Raw genomic sequence first — 25,187 nt, 5'->3', positions numbered from 1 at the left:
AGAGGTTAAAACTAAACAGCCTTTTGTAGTAAAGGCTTCCTTTTAAACTTCAGGAAGATTCTCATTCTTCAGCAGTGCAATCACTCTTTGGCTTAATTTCCCTCTCAACAAAAAAAGGACAGTAATAGAATCACATCAGGATGATTGCAAGAACAAACTGAAGCAATACATGTGAAATGTTGATATTGGTACCTGGTATCTAGTTAGTATTCAGGGAATCATGATATGCCTATAAAATTGTTACAAATAAATTGTTACTATTCCTGGATGGCATTAGAACAAGAGAGATTACATGGTCCAAATATTAAATGACTACAAATTCTGACAGTCTAATCAATAACCACATAATAGAAATGTAGGTATTACTGAGGGGACTATTAGTTTTAAATTAACATAATTTCTTCCCTAGTGATGATCCATAAATATTCAAGTTCCGATGGTTTCAGTGTTCCTATGTATCTTGTCTAATATACTGATAGACAGTGCCCAAACTTCTTTGTCTCACATTTCCTATTCTTGTCTCCCATGACTTTAAAACTTCATCGAACATTTATTTCTTGGATGGATAAATTTACTCATTCATATTCTAGCCAAACTTTGCTGACCTGAGAACTACTCTGTTTGTCTCTTTTGACATATATCTTATCAGATATATTATTTCAATTATTGGATTTTACAGTCTAAATCTTAGAGAAAACCTCACTTTTCTATCAAGTTTTTCCAGCATTCCCACTAAGTTAAGGGACCACATTTATGGTACTATCTACCTGTGCAGCTCATTTATCCCCGTAACACATTACACAGACTTGGAAATCCAAATGTGGTAACATAAAATACATTCTTTCTGGGCATAATTATTGATAATACTCCGTGTAAAAATTTGCCAATTGTAGGTAACATTTTGTTAGTTATACTGATCCAAGCTAACTTTCTTCTATTGGAGCTATCATTAGGCAATTTGGTTTTGTTTCTCCATTTAGATGCTCATTTTCCTGATTTTCTACTTAGGTATTTCATATATCTTGATCTACCCTTCTTAAACATGACATCTATATCCGTTTTCCTCTGAGTGATCTGTCATACAATGTGTTGTTGTGGTTGGTATTTGTGATTCTCTTTTATTTTCCAATTTCCTGGCATTCATTATATGTGAAAAGTTTTTTTAGTTATGAAGCTATTCATTCCCCATGCTTGAATTTATCAGTTTCCTTTAAAGATGTAGCAGGCAATATGACAAAAAGAATTTTTCATGTTTTTTACTTTGCGTACCCATATATGAACAGCTAATAAAGCATCTTAATGTCCCTTCAAAGTAGCTTCTGTGTATTTCTGAACAGGCAGATTTCCTGATCTCATGGACATCTGGTTCTATGGCCTTTAACCTAATGTCAGGAAGCGAAGAGACTTTGACCATAAGTCATATTTTTTTGTAAAACAGTAATTCAAGGAGTTTAGATTTTACCTACTGTTTGGCTCCAAAATAAGTATAAATCCAGATTAGTTCATGAGGAACCAGATTAAGTTACCAGAGTAGAAAGGTGTGAAAAGTAAAATAACTTCAGAGATGGTGGCTTTCCCAAACTGAAGTGGTCTAAACTCATCTACTCTTGTGTCTTTTGACCACTTGCTGTTGAGGTCTGAAATAAGTCTGGTTTCAAAGCCCAGCCTCTTAAACACTTGATTATATCTTTCTCTAATGAGATCTAACAGATCTTTGGAAAAATCCTATGAAGTATGCATTAATAAATGACTTCCAGTGCTCTGTGGTGAACTAAATGGGAAGGAAATCTTAAAAAAGAGGGGATACATGTACAGATATAACTGATTCACTTTGCTGCACAGCAGAAACTAATACATTGTAAAGCAACTAAAATCCAATAAACATTTTAAAAATTAATAAATGACTCCCCAAAATCATTGATTCAGAAGTTAATAGTTAACAAAATGAAGATTATAACAAAGATGACATTAAAACTAATATCCAAATTACATCTTTGATTATAAACTTTAGTCACTGAGTTTTTCCAGAAAACCATCAATATTCTTTAACATTGTACTCATTTTGCTATGTAATTGAATTTATGTTTTTTTTTTTTTTTAACAAAATCATATTTGTTTTTCCCTTCTACACCTATGGTTATATCTTTTTACTCATTTCTAAGTTAACCTAATTTAGTTAGCTTCTTCTACCTTTTATCTTTGACCTCTGCAATCTATCTATATTTTATTTATGGTTCACTTAAAGAAATATACAATAAGTTATTTATTTATTTACTTTTAAACAAACTAGTTTGGGATTCTCTTATCATTTCTATATATTAGGTTTTTTAACATTTCATTTTGTCAGTTTTTAGATTTAGTAATTTACATTTCTAGAAAGTTTCAAGTTTAACTTGTTATTTTTCTAACATTTTTAAAGTATAGTTTCTTTTCTTTTTTCTTAAATAATAAAGTCACTGAAAGGTAAATTTTTCCTCTGAACAACATTTCCCATAGGCTTTCATTGAAATGTTTCTTTTTTCATTGGTTTGTGGAGAGAATATAATTTCACTTTGAATTTCTTCTGTGACAAAAGAATTATCTAAACCTGTAATTCTTAATTTCTAAGTATATAACATGTAATAATTTGTATTAATACCTAATTTCATTGGCTTATAGAATGTGAATTTTAAATGTATAACTTTAAATACTTTAAAGATTTTCCTTGATGTTAACTACAAGCATTTTTTCAGAAAATATCTCTAAGATATTCCAATTACACATTTCACTTTATGTTTAAATTTAAGAGAAGTATTACAGTTTTGCTTTGCTATTTTTAATTTTCTCTTGGATTCCCTTTTAACATTCTCTCAATATAACATAATAAGTGTATTCACTTCAATGGCAAGATTGTGCAGAGATAATTCAATGGCTATTCCCATGCTATATTAATTTCTTACTAATATTTTTTCTATTTTAAGAATGTTTAATAACCATGGATAACTAATTATCATACATCTCAATTATTTTAAATATATGTAAACACTTACATTAAAAGGTTGGTTTTTCATTGTAAATAACTTGAAATTACTTAATCTGATTTTAAAATCTCTACAGTTTCCTTTCCTTTCTTGACTTCATATTTCTTGATATTTCTATAGTATATTCCTCAAATTGACATGCATGGGTATTACCATAGTTATCAGATCAGATCAGATCAGTCGCTCAGTCATGTCCGACTCTTTGCAACCCCATGAATCACAGCATGCCAGGCCTCCCTGTCCATCACCAACTTCCGGAGTTCACTCAGACTCATGTCCATCGAGTCAGTGATGCCACCCAGCCATCTCATCCTCTGTCGTCCCCTTCTCCTCCTGCCCCCAATCCCTCCCAGCATCAGAGTCTTTTCCAACGAGTCAACTCTTCGCATGAGGTGGCCAAAGTACTGGAGTTTCAGCTTTAGCATCATTCCTTCCAAAGAAATCCCAGGGCTGATCTCCTTCAGAATGGACTGGTTGGATCTCCTTGCAGTCCAAGGGACTCTCAAGAGTCTTCTCCAACACCACAGTTCAAAAGCATCAATTCTTCAGCACTCAACTTTCTTCACAGTCCAACTCTCACATCCATACATGACCACAGGAAAAACCATAGCCTTGACTAGACGAGCCTTTGTTGGCAAAGTAATGTCTCTGCTTTTGAATATGCTATCTAGGTTGGTCATAACTTTCCTTCCAAGGAGTAAGCGTCTTTTAATTTCATGGATGCAGTCACCATCTGTAGTTATAGGTAGGTTCATTTTTGTTTGCTCTTTAGCTTTTTTTTTTCTTTCTACTATTCCTTCACTTCTCAGTCTTCATTTCTTTTAATTTCATGGCTGCAGTCACCAACCATAGTTATAGGTAGGCTCATTTTTGTTTGCTCTTTAGCTTTTTTTTTTCTTTCTACTATTCCTTCACTTCTCAGTCTTCATTTCTACTGACTTAACTTTAGGTCTCAAAATCTTTTGATTTTTTTTTTTCTCATTTTAATCTTGACCTAATACGTATAACAAGTATTTAAGATTTATCATATTTGTATCCATTTATTTTCTTATTCAACCAATGTTTATTGAGAGTCTACTGTCAAGACTTGAGTGAAGCAGTAAAAGATTGTTTGGGAAGTAGAAATGTTATCCAAAGCTTCTTGTTCTTATTGGAGATCAAATTACTTATCAATAACAAGCATAGTAGGGCAGACAAAAATTACAGTGCATAACAAGAAAAGTCTAATTCTTCAATGATGCCAATCTAAGTCATAACCCTTTCTTATTTTAGGAGCTTCATGTAGCAGAAGTACTTTCCTTAAAATATGTTTTTATTATGATCACATTTTATATTAACAAAAGTATATCAACATTTTGCAACTGGAATATTTATAATAAAACCATATTCATGGAACTATACAATTATATTAATCAGTTTGAATTTGATTTACATTAAATTGAAAACTGTTGCTCAGTTCAGTCACTCAGTCATGTCCGACTCTTTGTGACCTCATGGACTGCAGTATGCCAGGCCTCCCTGTCCATCACCAACTACCGGAGTTTACTCAAACTCATCTCCATTGAGCCAGTGATGAAATTGTTGCTAGAATATATGAAAATGTTTCCTGAAGGGGTCCATGAAATCAGCCTTTTTGAAGCAGTTATAATAATTATTTATACCCATTTGAGATAGCTGGAGGCTAAATTAGAGTCAGTCAGTTCAGTTCAGTTCAGTTCAGTCGCTCAGTTGTGTCCAACTCTTTGCGACCCCATGAATCGCAGCACGCCAGGCCTCCCTGTCCATCACCAACTCCCGGAGTTCACTCAGACTCACGTCCATTGAGTCAGTGATGCCATCCAGCCATCTCATCCTCTGTCGTCCCCTTCTCCTCCTGCCCTGAATCCCTCCCAGCAGCAGAGTTTTTTCCAATGAGGCAACTCTTCGCATGAGGTGGCCAAAGTACTGGAGTTTCAGCTTTAGCATCATTCCTTCCAAAGAACACCGAGGACTGATCTCCTTCAGAATGGACTGGTTGGATCTCATAAAATCCTTGTGCTTATCTAGAATATGGCTATTTGCATAACAAAGGGAGTTAAAAACACATCCTTAGTGTAAATAAAATATTTACTGCTTCATTAAATCATTTTGGTCTTATATAAGCCACATGTCACAGAAAACTAGGAAAACAAAAAGAGGAGAAAAACATCAAGTTTGCACTGGCAATATGAATTCCTAACAGGCCTTTTAAAGTTGACACAATTTTAAGCATAAATTCAAAATCAAGTATTAAACTTAAATCCCTAAATATGCCACCTTTACAAATTCAAAAGCAGAAACAACTCTTTCCTATTTATTTTCTTTCAATTGATTCCCGTATTGACCATCTGCCATTTGTTGGAAGGTGTTTTTTTCCTCTTGGTAACAGCTTTGTTGAGGTATCCATACAACCTACCCAATTTAAAGTGTACAAGTCAATGGTTTTCAACAATTCACCCATTTAAGTGTACAATTCAATATTTGTATAGATATTCAAGAGTTGGGTAACAATTACCACAGTATATTTTAGGATATTTTCATCACCTCAAAAAGAAAATATGTACCCTTAACTATCACTGGAAAGTTACCCTAAACCTCGAAGTTTTAAGCAAATATTAATCTCCTTTCTGATTCTATAGAGGTTTATTTCAGACATTCAATATAAATTGAATCATATAAAATATCTTTTGTAACTTCTCACTTAACAGGATATTTTCAAGTTTCCTCCATGTTGTACTGTAGTATATACCAGAAAGTCATCATTTTCATGACCAAATAATATTACTGTATATCGACATATCACATTTTGTTTATCTGTTCATCAGTTGATGGGCATTTGGGTTGTTGCTACCTTTAAGCTTTTCAGAAAAATTCTCATATAAACGTTCTGCATCTTAAATAAAATTGCAATCCTTTAATTTTAAATTATGCTTGCATGATATATATATATTTTTTCCACTTTGTTATTCCATGTATTTGTATCTTAGAATTTAAAGTGTGTTTCAAGGAGATGCCATATGCAGAGCACTATTTTTTAAAATCTTCTGATCTCTCTGTTTTGATAGAATTGTTTAGTCAATTTACATTTAAAGTTATTATTAATATAATTTAATTTGTCTACCATTTTACCTCTTATTTTTGTCTCTTTGTGTGTTTATAGCTCTCCCTTTACTGCTTTACTTGCAATAAGAGGTTATTTGCTAATTTGACATTTTAAATTCTTCTATCATTTTCCATTATTTAGTTTTGAGTTAATGATTTCTCTAGGGTTACCACACGAATCATAACAGAATCTGTTTCAGATTTATTCCAGTGTGATATGAAATGGGAGTGTAATATATACATTTCATCTATATATATATAAAACACTTAGTGTATTTTTATGATTATTATTTGTAAAAATGTGTCCAATTTTACATAATTCAAAGAATATAATAAAAGAATGGAGAGTAAGTGCATATTTATAGCTTTTGTAATATTAACTGTCTATTTGCTAATTTTCTTGCCCTTCATTTTTTCCAGTGGGTTTCAGTTACAATCTGGAGTAATTTACTTAGGCTGATACTGCCTTGCTTTCATCTGCCTCTTTTGTGCTAGTATTGAAAAAATATATGTTTTTATATGCTATATGCTCAGCAATATTATGAACATATTGTTTAATGTAATTGGTTTTTAAATCAGCTAAGAGAAGAAAGGAGACGAGATATATATTTACAATGTCTTTCATAACTGCATAGTTGTCTTTATTGGTGCTTTTTGCTTTTTCATATGAATTCGAATTACTGTCTGAAATCATTTACAGAAAGCCTGAAAAACTTCCTCTGGCATACTTAATAAAAGTGGGTTTACTAATTACTGCAAATTCACAGTTTTTGCTTTTCTTATAATGTCTTTGTTTCATTTTGCTGAGGTGGCTTTTCGGGGGATATTGAATTATTTGTGAGCAGGTTTTTTTCCCCCTATTTTCATAGTTTAAGTATGTTATCCTACTGCCATCTGGCCTTGATTGTTTCTTGATTGCTTCCCAGCTGGTGCTAGTGGTAAAGAACTTGCCTGTCAATGTTGGAGGCATAAGAGATGTGGGTTCAGTTCCTGGATCAGGAAGATCCCCTGGAGTAGGAAAGGGCAACCCACTCCAGTATTCATACCTGAAGAATCCTATGGACAGAGGAGACAGGCAGGCTACAGTCCATGGGGTTGCAAAGAGTCGGACACAACTGAAGTGACTTAGCACACAGCACAGAAGCAGTATTTTTCTCTTGCCGTCTTCCAAATTTCTCCTTGTCTTTGGTTTTGGGCATTTTTACTGTGATAAATCTGTGAATGGTTTTGTGTTTATCCTACTTAGATATTGGTAATCATCTTAAATGTGTCTACAACATTTTCATGAAGTTTTAAGATACTCATCACGTATTTTTCATTCTTCTCCTTCTGGCATTCCCATTACATATACACTGTTGTCTTTAAGGTACTCAGCATTTCTCTGAGACTCTGTTTATTCTTTTTTAATGTAATTTTATTTATTTATTTATTGGCTGCACTAAGTCTTCCTTGCTGCATGGGCTCTTCCTTAGTTGTGGTGAGTGGGAGCTATTCTCTAGTTGCGGTGCACAGGCTTCTCATTGCAGTGGCTTCTCTTATTGCTGAGCACAGGGTCTAGGGATCAGGCCTCAGTAGTTCTGGTTCCTGAGCTCCAGAGCACAGGCTCCAGAGTTGTTATGCACAAGTTTAGTTGCTCCCTGGCATATGGGATATTCCCGGCCCATGGATCGAACTTGTGTCTCTTGCATCGGCAGGCGGATTCTTTACCACTAAATCGCTAGGTGAGCCCCTGTTCATTCTTCATAATTCTTTCTCTTTGTTCTTCAAATTGCATAATCTCTACTAAAGGATCTTTATGTTAGCTGATATTTTCCCTGCTGTTTAAAAACTACTGTTGAATTGATCTAGTGAATTTCTAATTTCATTTATTAAATGTTCATTCATTCCATTTTTATAATTTCTATCTCCTTATCTGTATTCTCTGTTGAATAAGATATTATAATATCTTCCTTTACTTCTTATATTTATTATTTATTTAAGTATAGTTGATTTACAATGTTGGGTTAGTTTCTGTTGTACAGAAAGTGATTCAGTTTTATATATATATTTTTTGTTCATATTTTTTCCATTATGGTTTATTACACAATATTCAGTACAGTTCTCTGTGCTATACAGTAGGACTTGGTTGTTTATAGATTTTGTATATACTAGTTTATACCTGCTAATCCCAAACTCCTAATTTATCCCTTCTACTCTGTTCCACTTTGGTAACTATAAGTTTGTTGTCTATGACTGTTAGTCTGCTTTTTTTCTGTAGATAAATTTATTTGTATATTTTAGTTTCCACATATAAGTGATCTAGTATATTTGTCAATTTATGACTTACTTCACTTAGTATGATATGCTCTAGATTCATCCATGTTGCTGCAAATAGCAGTATTTCATTCTATTTCATGGTTAAGTAGTATTCCATTGTCTATAAGTACCATATCTTCTTTATCCATTCATCTGTCAAAGACACTTAGGCTGTTACCATGTCTTGGCTATTGTTAATAGTGCTGATATGAACACTGGGGTGCATGTATCCTTTTAAATTAGATTTTCTCCAAATATATGTCCAGGAGTAGGATTCCTAGATCATATGGCAACCCTATTTTTAGCTGTTTTTAAGGAACCCTCATACTTTTTTTTGCAGTGGCTTCACAAATTTACATTCCCACCAACAATTGCCAACATCCGCTGGATCAAGGAAAAAGCAAGAGAGTTCCAGAAAAACATCTATTTCTGCTTTATTGACTATGCCAAAGCCTTTGACTGTGTGGATCACAATAAACTGTGGAAAATTCTTCAAGAGATGGGAATACCAGACACCTGACCTGCCTCTTGAGAAATCTGTATGCAGGTCAGTAAGCAACAGTTAGAACTGGACATGGAACAACAGAGTGGTTCCAAATAGGAAAAGGAGTTCGTCAAGGCTGTATATTGTCACCCTGCTTATTTACCTTATATGCAGAGTATATCATGAGAAATGCTGGACTGAAAGAAACATAAGCTGGAATCAAGATTGCTGTGAGAAATATCAATAACCTCAGGTATGCAGATGACACCACTCTTATGGCAGAAAGTGAAGAGGAACTAAAAAGTCTTGATGAAAGAGAAAGTGGAGAGTGAAAAAGTTGGCTTAAAGCTCAACATTCAGAAAACAAAGATCATGGCATCCGGTCCCATCACTTCATGGGAAATAGATGGGGAAACAGTGGAAACAGTGTGAGACTTTATTTTTTGGGGCTCCAAAATCACTGCAGATGGTGACTGCAGCCATGAAATTAAAAGACACTTACTCCTTGGAAGGAAAGTTATGACCAACCTAGATAGCATATTCAAAAGCAGAGACATTACTTTGCCAACAAAGGTCCATCTAGTCAAGGCTATGGTTTTTCCTGTGGTCATGTATGGATATGAGAGTTGGACTGTGAAGAAAGCTGAGTGCCGAAGAATTGATGCTTTTGAACTGTGGTGTTGGAGAAGACTCCTGAGAGTCCCTTGGACTACAAGGAGATCCAACCAGTCCATTCTGAAGGAGATCAGCCCTGGGATTTCTTTCGAAGGAATGATGCTAAAGCTGAAACTCCAGTACTTTGGCCACCTCATGCAAAGAGCTGACTCATTGGAAAATACTCTGATGCTGGGAGGGATTGGGGGCAGGAGGAGAAGGGGACGACAGAGGATGAGATGGCTGGATGGTATCACCGACTCGATGGATGTGAGTCTGAGTGAACTCAGGGAGTTGGTGATGGACAGGGAGGCCTGGCGTGCTGAGATTCATGGGGTCACAGAGAGTCAGACACGACTGAGCAACTGAACTGAACTGAACTGAAATTTATCCATACCCTCTACAGTATTTATTATTTGTAGACATTTGAGGGTGGTCACTTTGCCTAGCATAAAGTGACAACTCATTGTAGTTTTGATTTGCATTTCTCTAATAATTAGTGAAGGTTAAACTTTTTAATATGTCTGTTGGCCATCTGTATATCTTCTTTGGAGAAATGTCTATTCTGGTCTTCTGCTCAGTTTTTTAAATTTTTTAAAAAAGCTTTTATTGGGCATATAATTGATTTACAATGTTGCATTAGTTTCAGGTGTACAGCAAAGAGAATCTGTTACACAAACACATATATCCACTTTTTTCAATATTCTTTTCCCACACAGGCTATTACAGAGTATTGAGTAGATGAAGTTCTCTTTATTTTTATTTTTTAAATTAACCTATTTTTTATTGGAGGATAATTGCTTTACAGAATTTTGCTGTTTTCTGTCAAACCTCAACATGAATCACAGCCATAGGTATACATATATCCACTCCCTTTGAACATCCCTCCCATCTCCCTCCCCATCCTACCCCTTTAGGTTGATACAGAGCCCCTGTTTGAGTTTCCTGAGCCATACAGCAAATTTCTGTTGGTTATCTATTTTACATATGGTAATGTAAGCTTCCATGTAGTCTTTCCATGCATCTCTCCCTCTCCTCCCCTCTCCCCATGTCCATATGTCTATTCTCTATCTCTGTTTCTCCATTGTTGCCCTATAAATAAATCTTTCATACCATTTTTCTAGATCCTGCACTTATACACTGTGAAGTGAAGTGAAGTCCTCAGTCGTGTCTGGCTCTTTGCGACCTGATGGACTGTAGCCTACCAGGCTGCTCTGTCCATGGGATTCTCCAGGCAAGAATACTGGAATGGGTTGCCATTTCCTTCTGCAGGGGATCTTCCCGACCCAGGGATTGAACCTGGGTCTCCCACATTGCAGGCAGATGCCTTACCCTCAGAGCCACCAGGGAAGCCCAATATATATGTTAGAATATGGTATTTATCTTCTTCTTTCTGACTCACTTCACTCTGTATAATAGGTTCTAGGTTCATCCACCCAATTAGAACTGAATCAAATGCATTCCTTTTTATGGCTGAGTAATATTCCATTGTGTATATGTACCACTACTTCTTTATCCATTCATCTGTCAATGGACATCTAGGTTGCTTCCATGTTCTAGCTATTGTAAATAGTGTTTCAATGACAATGGGGGTACATGTGTCTTTTTAAATTTTGGTTTCCTCAGGGTATATGACTAGAAGTGGGATTGCTGGGTCATATGGTGCTTTTATTCCTAGGTTTTTAGGGAATCTCCATACCATCTTCCATAGTTGCTTTCTCAAATTATATTCCCACCAATATTGCAAGAGCATTCCCTTTTCTCCACACCTTTTCCAGCATTTATTGTTTGTTGACATTTTTTATTAGGGCCATTCTGACCAGTGTTAGGGGATATCTTGTAGTTTTAATTTGCATTTCTCTAATAATGAGCAATGTTGAGCATCTTTTTATGTGTTTATAAGCCATCGGTATGTCTCATTTGGAGAAATGTCTGTTGAGATCTTTTTATGACTTTTTGATTAGGTTGTTTGTCTTTCTGGTATTGAGTTGTATGAGCTGCTTGTATATTTTGGAAATTAACCCTTCGTCAGTGGTTTCGTTTGCTATTATTTTCTCCCATTCTGAGGGCTGTCTTTTAACCTTGCTTATAGTTCCCTTTGTTGTGCAAAAACTTTTAAGTTTAATCAGGTCCCACTTGTTTACTTTAGTTTTTATTTCTGTTACTCTAGGAGGTGGATCATAGAGGATCTTGCTTTGATCTATGTCATCGAGTGTTCTGCCAATGTTTTCCTCTAAGAGTTTTATAGTTTCTGGTCTTACATATAGGTCTTTAATCTAATTTGAGCTTATCTTTGTATATGGTGTTAGGAAGTGTTCTAATTAATTCTTTTACATGAAGCTGTCCAGTTTTCCCAGCACCATTTATTGAAGAGGATATCTTTACCCCATTGTAAATATTCTTGCCTCCTTTGTCAAAAATAAGGTATCCATAGGTGCATGGGTTTATTTCTGGGCTTTCTATCTTGTTCCATTGGTCTATATTTCTGCTTTTGTGCCAGTACCATGCTGTCATGATGACTATAGCTTTGTAGTATAATCTGAAGTCAGGAAGGTTGAGTCCTCCAGCTCCATTCTTCTTTCTCAAGATTGCTTTGGCTACTTGGGGTCTTTGTGTTCCCATGTGAATTGTGAAAAAGTTTGTTCTAGTTCTGTGAAAAATGTCATTGGCAATTTGATAGACATTGCATTAAATTTGTAGATTGCACTTGGTAGTATAGTCATTTTCACAATATTGATTCTTCCTACCCAGGAACATGGAATATCTCTCCATCTGTTTATGTCATCTTTGATTTCTTTCATTAGTGTCTTCTAATTTTCTGTGTACAGTTCTTTTTTCTCCTTAGATAGGTTTATTCCTAGATATTTAATTCTTTTTGTTGCAATGGTGAATGGGATTGAGTCGTTATTCTCTTTCTGATATTTCATTGTTGGTATATAGAAATGTCAATTATTTTTGTGTATTCATTTTGTATCCTGAAACTTTGCTAAATTCACTGATTAGCCCTAATAATTTTCTGATACATTCTTTAGTGTTTTCTATGTATACTATCATGTCATCTGTATACAATGAGAGCTTTACTTCTTCTCCAATATGGATTCCTTGTATTTCTTTTTCTTCTCTGATTGCTCTAGCTAGGACTTCTATAACTATTTTGAATAATAGTGGGGAAAGTGGGCCACCTTGTCTTGTTCCTGATCTTAGGGAGAATACTTTCAGTTTTTTACCATTTAGAATAATGTTTGGTGTAGGCTTATTGTAAATGGCCTTTACTATGTTGAGGTAGGTTCCTTCTATGCCCATTTTTGAAGAGTTTTAATCATAAATGGGTGCTGAATTTTGTTTAAGGCTTTTTCTGCATCTATTGAGATTATCATATAGTTTTTATCTTTCAGTTTGTTAATATGATGTATCACATTGATTTATTTGCATATATTGATGAATTCTTACATCCCTGGAATAAACCAAACTCGATCATGGTGTATGAGCTTTTTGATGTGCTGCTGAATTCTGTTAGGAAAAATTGTGTTGAGGATTTTTGCATGTATATTCATCAATGATATTGGCCTGTAATTTTCTTTTTGCGTGTTGTCTTTGTCTGGTTTTGGTATCAGGGTGATGGTGGCCTTGTAGAATGAGTTTTGAAGTGTTCCTTTCTCTGCAAATTTTTGAAAGTTTTAGAAGGATAGGCATTAGCTCTTCTCTAAATGTTTTCATAGAATTCTCCTGTGATGCCATCTGGTGCAGGGCTTTTGTTTTTTGGGAGATTTTTGATCACAGCTTAAATTTCAGTGCTTGCAATTGGGTTGTTCATAATTTCTATTTCTTCCTGGTTCAGTCTTGGAAGATTGAACTTTTCTAAGAATCTGTCGATTTCTTCCAGGTTATCTATTTTATTGCCATAGAGTTGTTCATAATAGTCTCTTATAATCCCTTGTATTTCTGCATTGTCTGTTGTAACCTCTTTTTCATTTCTAATTTTGTTGATTTGATTCTTATCTCTCTTTTTTTTTTTTCTTGACGAGTCTAGCCAAAGGTTTGTTAATTTTGTTTATCTTCTCAAAGACCAGCTGTTAGTTTTATTAATCTTTACTATTATTTTTCATTTATTTCTTCTCAGATCTTTATGATTTCTTTCCTTCTACTAACTTTGGGGTTTTTTTTGTTTGTTTTGTTTGGTTTTTTTTGCTCTTCTTTTTCCAGTTGTTTTAGCTGTAAAGTTAGGTTGTCTATTCAATGTTTTTCTTGTTTCTTGAGGTAGGATTTTATTGCTATAAACTTTCCTCTTAGAACTGCTTTTGCTGCATCCCATAGGTTTTGAGTTGCCTTGTTTTCATTATCATTTTTTATAGAAATTGTTTGATTTCCCTTTTGATTTCTTCAGTAACATATTGGTTATTTAGAAATGTGATGTTTAATCTTCATGTGTTTGTGTTTCTTAGTTTTTTTTCTTGTAACAGATACTTAGTCTTATGGCATTGTGTTCAGAGAAGATGGTTGATACAATTTCAATTTTCTTAAATTTATTGAGGTTTGTTTTGTGATTCTCTCTCCTGGAGAATGTCCCATGTGCACTTGAGAAAAAGGTGTATTTTTCTGTATTTAGATGGAATATCATTGAGAACCATCTCATCTAATGTATCATTTAAGACTTGTGTTTCCTTATTAATTTTATATTTTGATGATCTGTCAATTGCTGTGGGGTGTTAAAGTCTCCTACTGTTATTGAGTTACTATTAATTTCTCTTTTTATGTCTGTTAGTGTTTGTCTTATGTATCAAGGTGCTCCCTATGTCGAGTGCATAGATATTTATAATTGTTATGTCTTCCTCTTGGAATGATCCCTTGATCATTATGTAGTGTCTTTCCTTATCTCTTGTAATCTTCTTTATTTTAAGGTCTATTTGTCTGATATGAGGATTACTATTCCACGTTTCTTTTGCTTTCCATTTGCATGGAATATATTTTTCCATCCTCTCACTTTCAGTCTATATGTGACTTGAGGTCTGAAGTGGGTTTCTTGTAGACAGCATATATATGGGTCCTGTTTTTGTATCCATTCAGCCAGTCTGTGTCTTTTGGTTGGAGCATTTAATCCATTTACATTTAAATTAGTTATTGATATATATATATATTATATATTATATATTGCCATTGTTTGGGGTTTATTTTGTAAATCTTTTTTCTTCTGTTGCATTTCTTGACTATGGAAGTCTCTTTAACATTGTTGTAAAGCTTGTTTGCTGGTACTGAATTCTGTTAACTTTTGCTTGTCTGAAAAGCTTTTGATTTCTCCATCAATTTTGAATGAGATCCTTGCCAGGTACAGTAATCTTGGTTATAGATTTTTCCCTTTAAGTACTTTAAACATATCCTGCTATTCCCTTCTGGCCTGCAGAGTTTCTGCTGAAAGATCAGCTGTTAAACGTATGGGGTTTCCTTTGTATGTTACATGTTGTTTCTCCCTTGCTGCTTTTAATATTCTTTCTTTGTGTTTAGTCATTGTTAGTCTGATTAGTATGTGTCTTGGCATGTTTCTCCTTGGGTTTATCCTGTATGGGACTCTTTGCACCTCTTGGACTGCATTGACTATTTTCTTTTCCATGTTAGGGAGGTTTTCAACTGTGATCTCTTCAAAAATTTTCTTGTACCCTTTCTTTTTCTCTTCTTCTTCTAGGACCCCTATCACCTCTATAATTTGAATGTTGGTGCATTTGATATTGTCCCAGAGGTCTCTGAGACTCCTCAGCTCTTTTCATTCTTTTACTTTATTCTGCTCTTCAGAAGTTATTTCCACCATTTTATCTTCCAGCTACACTGATTCGTTCTTCTGCTTCAGATATTCTGCTATTTATTCCTTCTAGAGTATTTTTAATTTCAGTAATTGTGTTGTTTGTCTCTGTATGTTTATTCTTTAATTCTTCTAGGTCTTTATTAATTGATTCTTGCATTTTCTCCATTTTGTTTTTTCAAGGTTTTTGATCATCTTTACTATCATTATTCTGAATACTTTTTCAGGCAGTTTGCCTATTTCCTCTTCACTTATTTGGACTGCTCTGTTCCTAGTTTGTTCCTTCATTTTTGCAGTGTTTCTCTTTTATTTTTTTTTTTAAGATATTATATTTGAGGTGAGGTCTCCTTTCCAGGCTTCAAGGAAAGTTGAATTTTTTCCTTGAAGAAGGTTGAATTCTGTCTTCCTTTCAGTTTATGCCCTTCTAAGATTGGTCCAGTGGTTTCTGTGAGCTTCCTATAGGGTGAGATTTTTGCTGAGTTTTTATTTGTTTGTTTTTCCTCTGATTGGCAAGGCTGAGTGAGGTGGTAATCCTGTCTGCTAATGACTGAGTTTGCATTTTTGTTTTGTTTGTTGTTTAGATGCGACTTCCTGCACAGGGTGGTACTGGTGGTTGTGTGATGCTGGGTCATGTACTCAAGTGGCTTCCTTTGTGTGAGTTCTCACTATTTGATACTCCCTAGGGTTAGTTCTCTGGTAGTCTAAGGTCCTGAAGTCAGTGCTTCCACTCCAAAGGCTCAGGGCTTGATCTCTGTTCAGGAATGAAGATTCTACAAGTGGTTTGTTAAGTGAGATTTGGTATTAAGTGAGATTAAAACAAAAACCCCAAATGAGTAATCGAAGATGTACCCTAGACAAATGGTAGTTACAAAATCAGGCAAATAATACTTAAAATAATGGAATATCCACATATACATATACACCCATAAGCAAAGTGAAAACAATTCAATAAAAATAAAGTACAGTAGGTTAACCTAACAAAGGAAATCAAAAATTATACTTACCAGTTAAGAACAAAACAACTTAAGCACAAACTGGAAAACAAAACTAAAGCAAGGTGCCAGTTATGCAATAAAGAAACGAAAATAAAACTAACAAATATTTTGGGAGGAAAGGAAAGAATAACAGAAAGAAAGAATAGCTATGTAAAATTAAATAGAGGTAGACAAAGATGATTTATATACATTAAATATTAACTGCCAGGGGGAAGAATAGTAGGAAAGGCAAACAAATGAATAAATGTATAAAAATATAATAGGTTTAAAAAAGTTAAAATTATAAAAAAAAAAATTTAAAAATGAAAGGAAAGAAAGGAAAACTCCACAGAACTGCTAAAGCCCAAAATATAGGCAGAGGTTTATAACAAAAAGATAAATTTTTACTGAATATACACATATACATATACACTGATAATCAAAATCAAAACAGTCCAACAAAAATAAAGTACAATAAATTGACCCAGCAAACAAAGAAAACCAAAAGTTATATTTACCAGAACAAAACTAATTAAAGCACAAACTGGAAAACAAAACTAATGCAAGGTGCCAATTGGGGAATAAAGCAATGAAAATAAAACTGAGAAATATGTTGAGAGGAAAGGCAAGAAAGACAAGAAAGAATAGATATGCAAAGTTAAACAGAGGTAGATAAAGAAGATTTATATATGTTAAAGATTAACTGCAAGGGGAAAAGAAAAGTAGGAAAATCAAACAAAGTAATAAATGTGGAATAAATAATAATAGGTTTAAAATTAAAATTAAAAAAAGAAAAAAAAAAGGAGGAAAAATCCACAGACCTGTAAAAGTCCAACATAGAGGTAAAGGTTTATGACCAAAAAAAAAAAAAAAAAAAAAGTGACTGAGGAAAAAAAAAGCTCAAAAGCTTAATCGGATTCCTTAGTGCCTATAAAATTGACAACTGCAATAGAAGGGGGAAGAATGGGGGGGAGGAAAGAAAAAAAAATTCCAAAGAATCTACAGAGCAAGTCAAAAAATAAGAATAGAGAATGTTTCTATTGCATCACTGTTGTCAGAGTCCTTTCCCTTGCTGGGAGTCACAGTCCACCTCACCTCCCTAGGATGCCCTCCAACACTGTACTGATCTCTGGACCTGCTGTGGGGGCAGCTCAGATTCCAATCTGGTCCTACACTTGTGTGTTCTTGCCTCCCATGTCCACAGCTATCAGAACTAGTGCAATTTCTTTTGTGGGAGCTCTCAGTGGCCTTTTATATATTCTGTAGACATACAGTCTGCCTAGTTGATCATGTGGATTTAATCTGCAGCTTGTACAGCTGGTGGGAAGGTTTTGGGTCTTCTTCCTTAGCCATACTGCCCCTGGGTTTCAATTATGGTTTTATTTCCACCTCTACATGTGGGTCGTCCACTGAGATTTGGCTTCTGAGGCTGCCCTGGAGGGCTTGGGTTTGCCCTGTGAGGGCCAAGTGTGGAGGTGGTGCAGCTGCTTAGGTCGCAGGGGTTCTGGCAGCACCAGGTACTCAGGGGAGTTGGTGGCTAGGGCAGCAGGAAATACAGTGCTCTAGAAGGGTATGGCAGCCACCGTTGGCCAATATGGTCCAGTATTCTTGCCTGGAGAACCCCCTCTCTGGCAGAGAAGCCTGGAAAGCCACAGTCTACAGGGTTGCAAAGAGTCAGACATGATGAAGTGACCCCACACATATAGACGCAAGACATTTTTTTTTTTTTTTTTTTTTTTCCTGTGGCAGCTCTGCCCCAGTGCAAGTTGAGCGTGAAGGTGGTGCAGCTGCTTGGCTTGTGCAGATCCTGGCAGCACCAAGTGTGCAGGGACATGGACTGCCTCCACCACAGCAGTTATGGCCCTATCAGAGTCTTTTTTCAAGCCTCTTATAGCTGGTGATCAGAAGGCCTCTTTGGCCAGTCTTTGTAGCTCCACCTGTTCAGGCACTTAGAAGGCTCCCTTGCCTGGGGTTCTTCTTTATTGTTCAGCACGTCAGGCAGATAGAGACGCCCCCCTGGCTGGGGTCCTACTCTGCAGATTGGTGCATCAGGCACTTAAAGGGGCATCCTGGGTGGGGTCCTACACTGTAGGTTAGTGTGTTAGGCTTTGATGGGCCAGACTCTCTATTGCTCAATTGCCAATGCTGGTGAGTTTTGCATGGTTCTATATAGTCTTTCCCACTGGCCAGGTACCCCTGTCTGCTCTCAGCTGGTGTTCTGCATGCACTTCTGTGTCTGAAGGTGTGTTCTTGATGTATCCATGGAGAAAGATATACTCCATGTCCAGCTACTCCTCCGCCATCTTGTTCTCCCAGATGTCTGCTCAGCTTTTGATTGGATTTTTTGTTTGTTTTTTGTTATTGAGTTGTATGTGCTATCTGTATATTTTAGAAATTAAGCCCTCATTGGTCATATCATTTGCAAATATTTTCTCCCCGTTTGTAGGTTTTCTTTTCATCTTTCTTTTCATGTTTCCTTTCATCCTATACTGTGCAGAAGCTTATAAATTTGATTTGGTCCCATTTGTTTACTTTTACTTTTATTTCTTTTGCCTTGGGAGATTGACCTAAGAGAACATTGCTATGGTTCATGCCAGAGAATGTTTTGCCTAAGTTTTCTTCTAGGAGTTTCATGGTGTCATTTCTTTAAGTCATTTTTAGTTTACTTCTGTGTGTGTGTATGGTGTGAAGGAGTATTCTAATTTCATTGATTTACATGCTGCTTTCCAATGCTCTTAACAACACTGGTAAAGAAACTGTCTTTTCTCCATCATGTATTCATACCTCCTTTGTTGAAGAGTAATTGACCACAGGTGTGTAGGTTTACTTCTAGGCTCCCTAATCTGTTACATTGATCCATAAGTCTGTTTCAATGCCGAAAGCATGATATTTTGTTTACTATAGCTATGTGGTATTGTCTGAAGTCTGGGAGGGTTATGCCTCCAGATTTGTTCTTTTTCCTCAGAATAGCTTTGGCAATTGTGTCTTTTACATTCCATATAAATTTTAGGATTATTTGTGCTAATTCTGTGAAAAATGTCATGGGTAATTTGATAGGGATCACATTAAATCTGTAGATTGCTTTAGGTATTATGAGAATTTTAATAATATTAATTCTTCCAATCCAAGAGCATGAAGTATCTTCCCATTACTTTGAATTATCTTCAATTTCCTTTATCAAGATGTTACGGTTCTCAGGGGGCTTCTCTGGTATCTCAGATGGTAAAGAGCCTGCTTGCAATTCAGGAGACCTGGGTTTGATCTAGATAGAGAAGATTCCGTGGAGAAGGAAATTGTAACCCACTCCAGTATTCATGCCCAGGAAACCCCATGGACAGAGTAGCCTGGCAGGCTACAGTCCATGGGTGTGCAAACAGTTGGACAAAACTGAGAAACTGAGCACAGCAGAACACATAGCCATGATATATAATGGCTACTCCAAACTCCGTTTTAAATCCAATATATGGTTACTCTCACTGGCAGTTTCTGTTGTTTGCTATTTCTGTCCAGTTATGCTCAGATTCTTTTGCTTCTGCTTGTATTTTATAATTTTTGTTGTAATCTAGACATTATGTAATACAATGTAGTAATTTTCATTTCTGCCCCCAACTACCATGGTTTGCTATTATTTGCTGGTTTATTTGTTACTTAACTTCTCTGATGGCTTCCCTTGTGGCCCAGATGGTAAAGAATCTGCCTAACATGCAGGAGACCTGGGTTTGATATCTGGGTTGGGAATATCCCCTGGAGAAGGCAACAGCTACCCACTCCAGTATTCTGGCCTGGAGCATTCCATGGACAGAGAAGCCTGGCAGGCTCCAGTCCATGGGGGTCACCGAGTTGGACATGACTTTCACTTCACTTCTACTATTTAGAAATATTTATCTACTTCTCCCTAGGTCCAGGGTAAGAGATGAAGTTTCTAGTATTAGTGTGCAGAGTCCAAGGTAGAGTCTCTATCCTATGAAAGCAAACTGGGCAGAAAGACCCACTTCCAAATCCAAAACACACACATAAACACACATACATAGGTTATTTCTCTCTCTCTCACACCTCTATTGGCCTCATTCAGTCAGGACATGGCTGCTATGACAGGTAGCTGGAGGAATAATGAAAAATATGGATAGTCTTCCCTGGTGAGAACATATCAAAGCCCTTGAACTAGGAGCTGGGGGAAGGGAGACACTTGTGTTGGTGGCTTCACCTACTTTATTTATTTGTTTATCTGTTTGACCTTACCATTCATGGGATCTATGAAGGCAGCACACATTTTTTTTTTTTAAAGCATCAGAGTTAAACTCAAGATAATTAGATTTTGTTCTCAAGTCCATAGTTAACTCTGTGAGTTAATTTGGCTTAATCACTTAATAGCTCTTGGCTTGAGTTTTCTAATATTTATATGTATGGTTGAGCTACTTATTTTCTAAGGTGACTTTCTTCTCTAAGTTGTAAGTGATAACTTCTGCTGTAATTGTCACAATGTCTTTTTTAATATCTGATTGCTTGCTGCTTAGGTTTACCTATTCATGATCCAATTCCCCTTATCCTTAAGACAGAAGATTTATTCTAACTTCCTATTACTCACAGAAAGTAAACTAGACCATTTAGCTTAAATTTAAATAGTCTTGAATTTAACCTTCAGTGTTTTCTGTGTTTGAATAGCTGCTAATTACAGAGAACTAAGAAAAAATGATAATGGATGAAATTTATTCACAGAACACCAAATGTATCCCATATTTAAGTATCATCCTACCCACAGGCTAGAATATATTGCTTATCTCTTCTCAAACTTACGTTAGTATATGCTTCCATAACACATGGGTAGTAACATTTTCAACTTGCATACCTAGAATACTACATGTAAAGCACAGTGTTCAGGGATATAAAAAAATTATCATATAGAAATATTGCTTTCAATTAGTTTACAATAAAATGCAATCTAAATAGAATATAACACATAAGTGACTGGTAAGCCTAAGGAATATTAAGTGAAAAAATAAATATGCTTGAGTAACTGGACAAAATTTTACTTGCAAGACATATATAAATTCCTTTTATATGATATTTGGATTGATATACAAATACTTGTACTCAGTTCTGTATATTCACAGACATATGTAAGGAAGTATATCATGCATACATATATATATAATATCTATTAAAATTTTAGTATAATAACATGTAAATGTGCAACATACACATAATATATCAATAAACTATCACTTTTTCATGCTTTTGTTTTACCCTTGGATATTTAACTTACTTTGGTTCTCATGAATTTTTCAGGGTAAAGTTTATATTACTGTGTTGCCCATTGCTTTTCAAATTTTAGAAATTTGAACTTGCACTTCCCCGGGGTACATGACAGTATATAGAAAATCATCCACAGAAATACTGGTTCAGTGGGTCTGTAGCAAGGAACAGAATTCTGTAATTTTAACCAGTAACTATTGAGAAATGCTGACCCAGTTTTTCAGTTCCTTCAAATGGAAATGAGTTTCAATGAAAGGAAACAATAGAAACGGCTTTCCCTGATTTGAACTGAAAAAAAAAAAAACCTATTATTTTTTGAGAATTAAAGAAAATATAACAATGAATAAATTATTTCTTTATTCTATGCTTAAGCTATAATGCCGTCATGTATTATTTCTTTTTTATTTTCACTGTGAGGTTCCTTTATTCAGTGACAGGTGAGGCAGAGACAGTGTATCTACTTTTAAACTCAGTTACTGAAAATTTGTTAGGTGACAATGAAATAATATTTCTGATGAAGGGAATAGAGATTAAAGTTCATTTAATTTCATCCTTAAAGTAAAACTCTTTAAATTTCCCAATGTTTTTGTTCTTGTTTTGGTCTAATGTCTTAAAGGTACTTTTGCCCTTGTATCTTTCCAAGTTCTCTGTTAAGGTCAATGAAAATGACTTTGGTGATTTCTCTTGATATTTGCCGTTCTCTTAATTCCACCCCATTACTTTCATTTATTCCTTCTTGCACCATGGTAAAGTATCCCTTTCTGCCTCTAATGTTTACATATGTCAAATGCAGATGCATTATTCTAAATTGAAATGGGTACTGTGGCAGCAATAAACAGAAGAGTGATGAAACAAGGCAATAAATAGGCATACATGAGATTTACAAATGCAACAGAAGAGATTAAAAGTCACTCAGATAAGAGCACTATAAAGTCTTTGGTTGTCCTTTCCTTAATTGTTGGTCATGCTTCAGTGCAAAAACTTTGTTGCAGAAGTGAATATCTAGCAAATCTTTATTACTTTTGTCCCAGGCTATTGTAAATACAATCAGTTATTTGCATTATTTCATATTTAGAAATACATTGTATTGCAAGCAAGAGAAAAATCTCCATCCTTTTTTTACATAATTCTTACCTTAGCCTATCTAAGTTTAAGGACTTATATACAAACTGCTATAGCTAGACAACTCTCCCACACCCACTTTTTTTCCTTGAAACATTTCAAAATGTGTGAATTGATATAGGAACACATATAACATGTTAATTTTACATATCTATAATTATTCAAAATTAAAACCAATGTGAAACCCTATGTATATTTATTTTCTCATTCAAATATATGTAATCTGGCAATAACAAGATAAATATGCTTGGTTAGAATCATTTTGTTTCAATGTTATGTAGGATATTGGGCTTTTCTGAGAGCTCAGTTGGTAAAGAATCTGCCTGCAATGCAGGAGACCCCGGTTCAATTCCTGGGTTGGGAAGATCCTCTGGAGAAGAGATAGGCTACCCACTTCAGTATTCTTGGCCTTCCCTTGTGGCTAAGCTGGTAAAGAATTCACCTGCAATGCGGGAGACCTGGGTTCAATCCCTGGCTTAGGATGATCCCCTGGAGAAAGGAAAGCTACCCACTTCAGTATTCTGGCCTGGAGAATTCCATGGACTGTACAGTCCATGGGATCTCAAAGAATGAGACATGACTGACAGACTTTCACGATATTTCAAGTAACATTACAATTCCTTGGGCTCTTTACATACAAACTGGAAACTCCATACACTTTTAGTTTCAGAATTTGATATTTCTTTTAGAGAAAAGTTAAAAATCATTTTCTTATCAATTAAAAATAAACACTGCTGGCAATATTTTTTGTAGAAATGTAATATTGTCTTTTCTGTATCCATGTATACCCATGTTTTCTTTTCCAGTCTGTAACAGAATTCCAATTATATCCAGCGAGGCAATGTCAAGTTACAATAATTTTCGCATCCTTTCTTGCAATTAAGCTTGACTAAAGATACTGCAATAGTTGGAAGAGATTCTAGAAAGGCTCCTTAAAAATAGCACAGAGATTTAAGAATAAAATCCTCAGAAATATGTGCTTATTGTTCCTTTACTTCAGCATCAGTTCTCAGTTAATATACTTCTGCCAGTGGGTTTCTTTTCCCATTCATTTTGCACTTCATCTCTTCTGTGCTCTCATGATTATAAACCCAGATAGTAGCAATCTCATCCACTCTCTCATTTTCAGTTTTTTTTAATTTTCTTATATTTTTAACAATCCTGAGCTCTACAGTCTAATTAAATTGCTTTCATTTTTCCATTGTTCTGTTAGAAATACTTATTACCTCTGCATTGCCATACATATACCTTATTCTCTAAGACTCTCTTCAATCTGGCTGCATCATAACTTTCCAGTTCTTTCATCTACTTTACAATATAAATAAGTTGTTCCTATGAGAGTAGTCTATTCAAGATCATCTATTTTCAATGTTTTGTACATGAAAATGGGCCTTATCTCATTCTGTATTCAGATCCAGTTATTGTCGATTGATTATTTCCTACTCTAAGCCCTTTGCCTCTATGTGGCTGGACACACTTGTATACCATCAATTTTCTTCCTTTAAATGTTTATGCAAAATATAGTAATCATCATAATATAACATAATATACTTTTTGATGGACACATTCATTTAAAATCAGTCAGATAAACTTTATATTGCTAGATAATTGAACATTTTTCTTATCTCCCCAAATGCCTCTAAGACAGGAAACATCTCTTACACCATTTTGTACACTTTATAGCCCATATTCACAACACCCAACATATCTGTCTCTGAGCACTGCAAAAGGTCATTTCATGTCTTTAAATATCCTTCTCCATATTTTTCATTTGTTCAATACAGCTACAGATGTTTAATACAGCAACTCACCAGTTTCCTCTTCTCCCTAACTTCTCACTATTAGTTATCACAGAATATTCTATTCCTATTAGCCTTAGAGTTCTACTTGACTGTTGTGAACCTACACTAACTGTTGTCTGCAACTGTTCTAAAGAGTTTCAAGGCTAATGGGAAACACATATGCATATAAATAATAATGTGTTATAATTTAAAAATAAATATTCAAGCAAAGATCTTCAATTCCTTTTTTGAATCTACTCATAGTTATGAAATAGATACTCAAAGAAAGCCAGATTGATAAGATTACTTTCCTAGGTTTTTCTAATTGGAGATAATTAGGAATTGTTCCCATTCATTTCTTGGTCAGAAGTTAGGAATGTAACCTCAAAGATAGCAGTCACAATAGAGAATGGCAGCAAAGCAACAATAGAGAATGGCAGCAAAGCAACAATAGAGAATGTCAATTCTAAATAATGTAAACAAGCAGAATCCTATGTGGCCTTCCCAGGACAGACTCCTCTTGTCCTCCATCTGCTTTTTGTTTGTAGAAAAACTAGGTTCCCAGGCCTCCCCTGAGCTTAAAAACAAATTGCTGGCTCAAGAGTTAATGACTGAAAGAATGTTAACATGTTAGAAACAAAATACATGGCAGCTGGGATAGGAGGACTGGTAACAATTTCAACAGGAAATCTG

The 25,187-nt window shown here is 35.1% G+C and overlaps 1 long non-coding RNA gene across 2 annotated transcripts in view; it reads right to left on the bottom strand.

Moving 5' to 3' along the window:
- The window catches only part of LOC123334475, a 304,216-nt gene that overhangs the window by 120,211 nt on the left and 158,818 nt on the right, over nt 1-25,187 (bottom strand). The gene's annotated exons all lie outside the window — the stretch shown is intronic.

The sequence above is a fragment of the Bubalus bubalis genome, chromosome 7, assembly GCF_019923935.1.
Source record: "Bubalus bubalis isolate 160015118507 breed Murrah chromosome 7, NDDB_SH_1, whole genome shotgun sequence".
In the NCBI taxonomy this organism is placed as follows: Eukaryota; Metazoa; Chordata; class Mammalia; order Artiodactyla; family Bovidae; genus Bubalus; species Bubalus bubalis.
This window is presented reverse-complemented; position numbering and strand designations above follow the sequence as displayed.